Source organism: Spinacia oleracea, chromosome 1 (assembly GCF_020520425.1).
Source record: "Spinacia oleracea cultivar Varoflay chromosome 1, BTI_SOV_V1, whole genome shotgun sequence".
NCBI classification, from domain to species: domain Eukaryota; kingdom Viridiplantae; phylum Streptophyta; class Magnoliopsida; order Caryophyllales; family Amaranthaceae; genus Spinacia; species Spinacia oleracea.
Window position 1 is genome coordinate 48,184,210 of NC_079487.1, and position 7,617 is coordinate 48,191,826.

Here is a 7,617-nt window from a genome sequence, read left to right on the forward strand (position 1 = left end):
TTCAACTATTTTAAACATATTTGTTCTACCTTCGATTCTGGGTTTTGATTTCCGATTTCTTTTGTTGTCCAGGTATTCCCCTTTAAATTTTTATTTTCGAACAAGTTAAATTAGGTTTTCTAGTTCTTATTCGTTGGTTGATGTTGTGTTTACTTTTTCTGATTTTATGTTCACTTTCTGTCAATATTGTGTTTACTTTTGATGATATAGTGTTTACTTTCTCGCTCGTTGTCTCGCAAATCTGCTCACATCTTCTTTGTTTCCGGAAGAATATATTATTTTTCAATTTTACGGATTTGTTGTAAAATTTCATTGATTTAGGCCTTGAGGGTGATCATTTGGAGCAGTTTGTTGTCTGTTGATGTTTTGGAGGGTAGAATTAGCTAATTGATGTTACAATTTAACCTATTAATTTTAAGTTGATCTCTCTCTTGAACATTGGTCGGGGGAGGGTTTGATTAGATGAAGAGGGAAGATGTGTATTTTCCTGCAATCATTGTATCTTTTAGTTGTTTGAACTATCTAAAATTCTAGTACGGCCTTACACAGCCTCCAATTCAGAGAGATTGATGTAAAATAGGTTTCCAGAGACCGGTATGGTTCTTACTTCTTATTTTCCATGATTTATTGCTTTTACAGGTATATGTGTGTCTATTACTGTTTACCAAGAGCAGGGGTAGGGAAGGGGCCGGGTGGTGGCAGAAACTGGGTTCTAGGACACTTTTCTTTTCCTCTCATGATATTCGGTTTATTTTTTCACAAAGTGTATTTTGTTATAGCCTGGCCAGCTGACTTCTGATCTTTTTTTGCCCCATATGCAGGAAAAAATAATGATGCAATATGATATAGTAGTATGTTGGGTAGTTCTTCCTGTTTCTATCAGCTAAGATAACTAATTCTCCTACCCTTATTCCAACCGATAGATGTTATATATTGAACGAAAAATCGAAATGATTAATGTAAAATCACCTTAGTAGTAAAGCTTATTGCTTTGACTTGGATTAATGTTCAAAGTCACGAGTTTTGATATTGTTCAACACAATGTAGTGATGGATGATATTTTTTATTACGTGAATAATTGATTCAAGCTTGTTGTCACCAGTTGTGTTTGGTAGGAGAGATAACCAGTTACGCATAAGAGAACTAAGTAAGAGACTAGAGTGTGAGAAGAGTCTATGGTATAATGTATCTGTCTCGATTACGCTATGTTGTTCCTAGTGTAGCTGTTATGGTTTCCTTGTTGTTGTAGGGTTTTCTAAGGTGAGTAGGTCATGCTTAGAGTTTGATCAGTTTTTAGTCATGTTATGTTTGTGGGTTTTTGAAGCAAGTTGACCATGGATGACTTTGTGCTATTGGTTTCAGTCAGACTGCTCTTCTTGGTCGTTGATCTTAGGTGACTAGGAGGACTTGTTGTGTCGTTTGGTTGCAGTGGTTGGTTGTATGTGGTGGTGATTATGGTCTGAATGTACGTTGGGTCTATTTTTTGGCAAGTTTTTATGACGATTCTGGTCAGGTTAGTTGTGTTGTGTTTTCAGGTGTAACATTATGGCCAGTATAGGTGTTGCACAGATTGATATTAGTCTTAGGTGGCTGCAAGCTATTGTTGCAGCCTGTTTGTTTTTCAGGGAGGGGCTGTTGCAGACTTGCAGGTCAGTCAGGGGTGGTATGCTGCCATGCTTGACATCTTGGGCAGTTGTTCTGCTTTATTTGGCTGCTGCTCAATATTGTGTGTGTATAATTGCATGATTGCATCAATAACGTTACTTAGCTAATTTTCACAAGTAATCGGGGCCTTTACTTTTGAATTATTTTGATTTACTTTTTTGGAGTTTTGCTTTACTTTTCTTTATTCTATTTAAAAACACTAGCCTACTAGCTCAATTGGCAGTGCTTTGTGCAATGCACGATGATGTAGGTTCGAATCCTACGTAGGCCATTCTTTTTTATTCCATTTATGACATTAATTCTCATATTTGATTACTCTTTACTTTTGAATCAATTCTATTTACTTTTAAAAGTTTTTTATTTACTTTTGAATTGAACAAAAGGATAATTATAGATAGGATATCATGTCTCATGGTTATAGAGTTGGTATTATTTTACTTTTGAGTTTTTTCAAATTTAGTTTTGAGTTTAGTTTATTTAATTTGGAGTTTATAGTATCTACTTTTGAGTTTATATTATTTACTTCTTTGTATATACTTTAGAAATATTTTGATTTACTTTTGAATTATTATGATTTACTTTTGTGTTTATATTATTTACTTCTTTGTATATACTTTAGAAATATTTTGATTTACTTTTGAATTATTAATATCCTCGTGAAGATAATGGGAGAGTAACTAGTTTTTAAATAAGAAAGTTGAGTAAATACCAGAATCTATGGTATGATTTACTTTTGGAACATTTCCATTTACTTATAGGTTTATTTTTTTTACTTTTTATTTTATGCTTTCCTCTTGAAAACAACTTTATAAATCTTTTTTATATATAGTTTAGTGTATACTTATTGTCGTGCTCCAGAAATATTTTGATTTATTTTGTTATTTATTATGATTTACTTTTGAGTTTCTTTTTCATATACTTTTATGGACAACCTATGTAGGAATCGAACCTACATCCCCTATGCATCTGCATAGTGCTCTGCCATTTTGAGCTAATAGGTTTAAGAAAATCATAAAAAATTTCAATCATGGCAAGAAGAGAAGAAAAGGACATGAAGGACAAAAGAGACAACATAAACCACTCTCCAAGCCAACATCTAACACTTCCTAACTGACTGCTCTTGCTTGTACTCAGCAACTGCACCTCACACCTGCAATCAAAGCAAAAAAAAAGAGAACTAGTCTGCAAACCAGACACTAGCAGACCCTAGGCTCCGGCTGAGATGGCAGCAACCATGGAAGTGTTAATTTATTGGTATTCCAATCAGGTTTAATCGTGAAGGAAACACCATTCCACGAATGACAACCTGCAGAGAAATAAATTAAGGCCTTGGCTTCTGCCTCCTTCACTTTCCGCAGCTCCTTTGCTATCTCTTTCTCCTCCCTTGTCCTCGTCGTTGCCTGTTCTGCCTGCTCAAAACAACCACCATTGATAAATTAGGGTGTGCTACTCCACTTATACTAAGCTCATGGTGTCTTGCTGTTGTCACCCAGTATAACTATTACCTTACACTCCTAGTAGTACCCTAGCCATCATCGGTTTTATAAAATAGTATATTCAATTAGTAAGAAAAACCTATACACTACCTGCACTCTAATATCCAATGCTTAAGAGGTTTACCAATTATCGTGTGTTCTGTAGAATTTATAAAATAATTTTAGCATAAAGACAATTATGTAGAATTTATAAAATAAGCTTCAATGACTTTGCTTTAGTACTCGTACATTATATAGAAGCTTATTTTATTATATGTCTTCTTGCTTTGGTAATACTTTGTACTATATATATATAAACATCCCCATGTTACTATATCAAAGTGTGCACATACAGTTCCTTCAAGTTCTTATGCTAACCGTTGTAAGTTGTAACTGGCATCAAACACAGGGTCATAAGTGGTATGCTCAACGTCTGAGAATAGATGAAGACGGGGGTATAGCAGATGAATTTTTTCATGAAGTTTTACAAGATACATCACATTATTCACATATCACGCCAGTCCAACTCAAGTCATTCCCAAGGTACCAAGTTAAGAACAACGTAAGACATGTGAAAGTAAGAGATCAACGAATGGCTACTGGCGAGAAGTATCAAAATGAGGTGGTATGTCAAGGTCAGTTGCAGTGGGTATAGCAGCAAACAAGGAGCTTGATCTCACTAGATAATAGGGAATTTGATGACGGTAAAAACAGAGCCTAAAATTGAATGAAGAACCTGTTTTTTTGTTACTTGCATTTTACTTGTGCTAGCTGCTACATTTTCTTACTTTCACAATAGATATATTAAAAATGTTCTGTTAAATTTGCTGTTACATTAACAACAAATCAAGGAGCTGCTGTCGGCATGCCACTTTTATTGCTGATGAACAACTGATCCCCACGATAATGTTTCTGTCAAACATATCAGGAAATCTCAAGTTGCATCACATTTTCAAAGGTAAATAAATAACTAAAAAAAGTAAACGGAAATAATATAAAAGTAAATGAAACAGCAACGACAGTCTAGCTTGGCAGAGCTTGACCATCCTACAGACATCTTGCTTAAGGAAAGAGAAGAGGCTTAGTCAAAATCCCAAAAGCTAATGCTGGAAAAGCAGCTGCTGCTACAACAAAAATTGCAACAGCAGCAGCAACGACAGCTGCAACCGCAACCACATCAGGAAATCTTGCAGCAGCGTCAGCAACAACAACAAAAATCTGTTGCTGCACGTGCAGGAGGCAAGAGGTTTAGCCATCCACATACATGGTCTACAACCACTGCAGACCAACAACAGATTATGCACCATCCCTAGTCAACTAAGGTCAACAACTAGCCAGCAGCCTGACTGAAATAGAAACTAATAGCACAAAGTCAACCTAATCAACTTGCTTCACATGACCTACAATGCCTACCAACCAAAACTTGGCTATATTTTTTTTACTTTTGGATCACTTAGTGCAAAAAAACCTCAAATTGCATCACATTTTCAAAAGTAGATAAATAACTAAGAAAAGTAAATGAAACTAATTTAAAAGTAAATCTCATAAACAAAATATCAAGTTGCATCACATTTTCAAAAGTAGATAAATAACTCCGAAAAGTAAATGGAACTAATTTAAAAGTCAATTTAAATCATAGATGATATCAACTACCCGTATTTCTTTCTAGTTCCTAGGTCCATAGAGTTTGCACACCTGGTAGTTTACCATAAAAAAAAAATTCAAACAGCAGAAACCATAAAAAAACCATCTAACAGACTAGATATACTAACATGGTAGTTTACCTCCAACAGACATTAAATCATCACACTGCAGTAAAGAATACATCTCCAACAACCAATTCTACAAACAATACTAGCTAACTTGACAATCCTAACATGAAGTTCAGATGGCACACTGCAGACGTTCATAACAAACTATCTACCCTAACTCAGCCAAGAAGCAAGAAGAAAAAACTCGGTTGGACTGAAGATGATTATCTGGCACTGCCTATTGTCCTGCCTCGACAACAAGCCAAAAACACAGAAATCCTTGCCCCAGCTTCATTAATAAAAGAAACCCCTAACTGACTAACAACCGGCAACAACAACAACCCAATCGCAACACCCTAAGACTGACTGCAAGCTTAGAACCTGAACCCTGCAGTCAGACCCAGCCAAAACAAAATCCTAAAATGCAGCAACGGATTCTAAACAACAACAGCAACTGAGACTGCATCACTCTCAAATGACCACACAAGCAAGAGCTATAACAAGCCTCTGTAACAGTTTTGCATGAATTTACTTTTTGATCTAATTGATTTACTTCTAAGCCTCAGTTATTTACTTCTGAGCCTCAATGATTTACGTCTGAACCTCAATGATTTACTTTTGAGCCTGATTTACTTCTGAACCTCAATAATACTTCACTTGATCTGGATTATATTGCAGTCTCCAATATAGGGCCAAACCTTCTTCAAGTTGTATCAGAAACTACTTCAGAGGTGTTGTAGGAGATTTTAGCCTTAACAAAACCAGAGAGCTAAAAACATCAGTGTACAGAATAATGGGGGAGAGAACACACAAACAGGTATTGTTCATTTGTCCAGAGGAACTGAGGAGTTTAGCACCTCAGACGCGCCTAGTGAGACGTACAAGGACACAGAGAGCGATGCTAGCTCCGACTTGTTTGAGATCGAGTGCCTTTCGTGTAATTCCAACCCAGTGAATCAGATGTCTAGGCTAGGAGTACCCTCTGATGGCAGTACGACCCCAAACAACTCGATATACACCTAACGAGGCTAGCATCGAGTGGAGTGCTATAATTGCTAGTGCTGCTGATTTCTCAGTTGCTTCTGATTTCGAGGACGACAGATCGAGGAAACTACACTCAGTACCCCAGCACATGATAACAGCCTCAAAATCAAGTTTAACTGCTTCTAAAGCAGCTAATTCCAACTACCTTTCTCTCACTCAATAGATCAATTTTCTCTAGAACAGTTTATAAAATTAGCTAATTCCAGAACCAAAACTGACTATCAAGATTCAAAAGTAAACAAAACATTGCTTCAAAATTACACTTAATATACTCAGAAGTAAACAAAATATCTTCAAAAGTAAACAAAAATTAGGTTACATTACCTTTTTTGGATTTTTTTTCATTTTTGTTGTACTCGCTTCAATTCTGAGTTGTTTCAATCAATGATGATGGAGGACGACAATAAGTCCGGTAACCAAGAGGGGAAGATTATCGAACAATAGATCTTCTCAGTATTCAATTTAAACACCTAGAAATCGAATTGGACTAAATTAATAACACTTATCTCTATCTAAGGGAATTTCACAGCAAATTATTGATGAACTTGCAATTCATGCCGAAAAATGATTCAATCAACGCGAAGATCAAAGAAAATTAACAATTAAAATTAGCGAAATTAAAAATCGAGAAATCTAATTGAATTTATTAGCAACATTACCTCTACGATTGATAACTTTTGGAGTGAATTCACCAAATAACTTGAAAACTCTCAAATAACTGATCGAAATCATCTCTAGAAATTGGCAAAAAATCCAGCTTCGATAAATCACACAAAAAATCGCAACATTTTTGAAGATATTTGAAGAGATAGGAATCACAGTCGATTTCTCAGGGGAGTAGAGAGAGAAAGTCGTGATATTTTTGGAAGGAGGAGAGAGAAACGCATGCGTTTGAATTTTGGAACCAAAGGTGATCGGGAGTGAGTTTGTTAAGATTCGATCTCATCCGTGAATCTAGGTTTAATCGGATGGTGATAAGAGGTTCTCATTATAAGGATAGGACCAGGTTCTGGAGAACCTCCTTATAATGAGAACCTCTAGGAACCGTAGGATTTAGATGGAATTGACGGGTGGGATTTAATCTTAGAAATTCTGATTTCGATGGTTCGCTAATTGCTCTATCAGAATTCAGAACACACCGATAACTTTCTCTCTCTACTCCTAAAACAGATAGTTTGATGGTTTCTCTCTCCTCACAACTTTATACTCGCCCATTTTCTTCGAGGTTCCGACTTCTTTACCCAAAATTAGGTTTAGTTTTCAATATCAAGCTGCAATTACACTCAAATATTTCCCCAAATTGAATTACTGATGATTTGTAGTAATTTGTAAATGCAATTTTGGAGTTCGCCAAAGATTTCAAGCAAATTCAATGGTGCTTATGCGATGCTCAGAATTCTACCCGATCTGCAAAATCAATATGTAAAACAGGTATTAGTCACATTTTCTTAACTTTTCCAGTAGTTTAGCTTAAATTAGGTATAAATTCAACAAAATGCGAAAATCGAATTGATAATTTGATTGGAATTTTGATCGATTTGTTGCAAATTTCTCATACACAAAGGTAGGATTTTCGATTTTGAGGTTTTTAAATTTCTTCAGCTTTTCATAGAAAAATTAGTTTGATCTCCGAATTATTGAAAAAAAATCTACTTGATTAAGTTTACTTTTAGAGATGTTTT

The 7,617-nt window shown here is 35.4% G+C and overlaps 1 long non-coding RNA gene across 1 annotated transcript; it reads right to left on the reverse strand.

The window, feature by feature from the left end:
- Positions 1 to 2,332: 2,332 nt before the first annotated feature.
- On the reverse strand, positions 2,333 to 6,812 carry LOC110804843 (uncharacterized). Its single transcript, XR_002537846.2, has 3 exons — positions 6,595 to 6,812; positions 6,260 to 6,405; positions 2,333 to 3,074 (listed from the first exon to the last, which is right to left on the reverse strand). It is a non-coding gene; the product is annotated as an uncharacterized lncRNA (long non-coding RNA).
- Between the last annotated feature and the right edge of the window lie 805 nt (positions 6,813 to 7,617).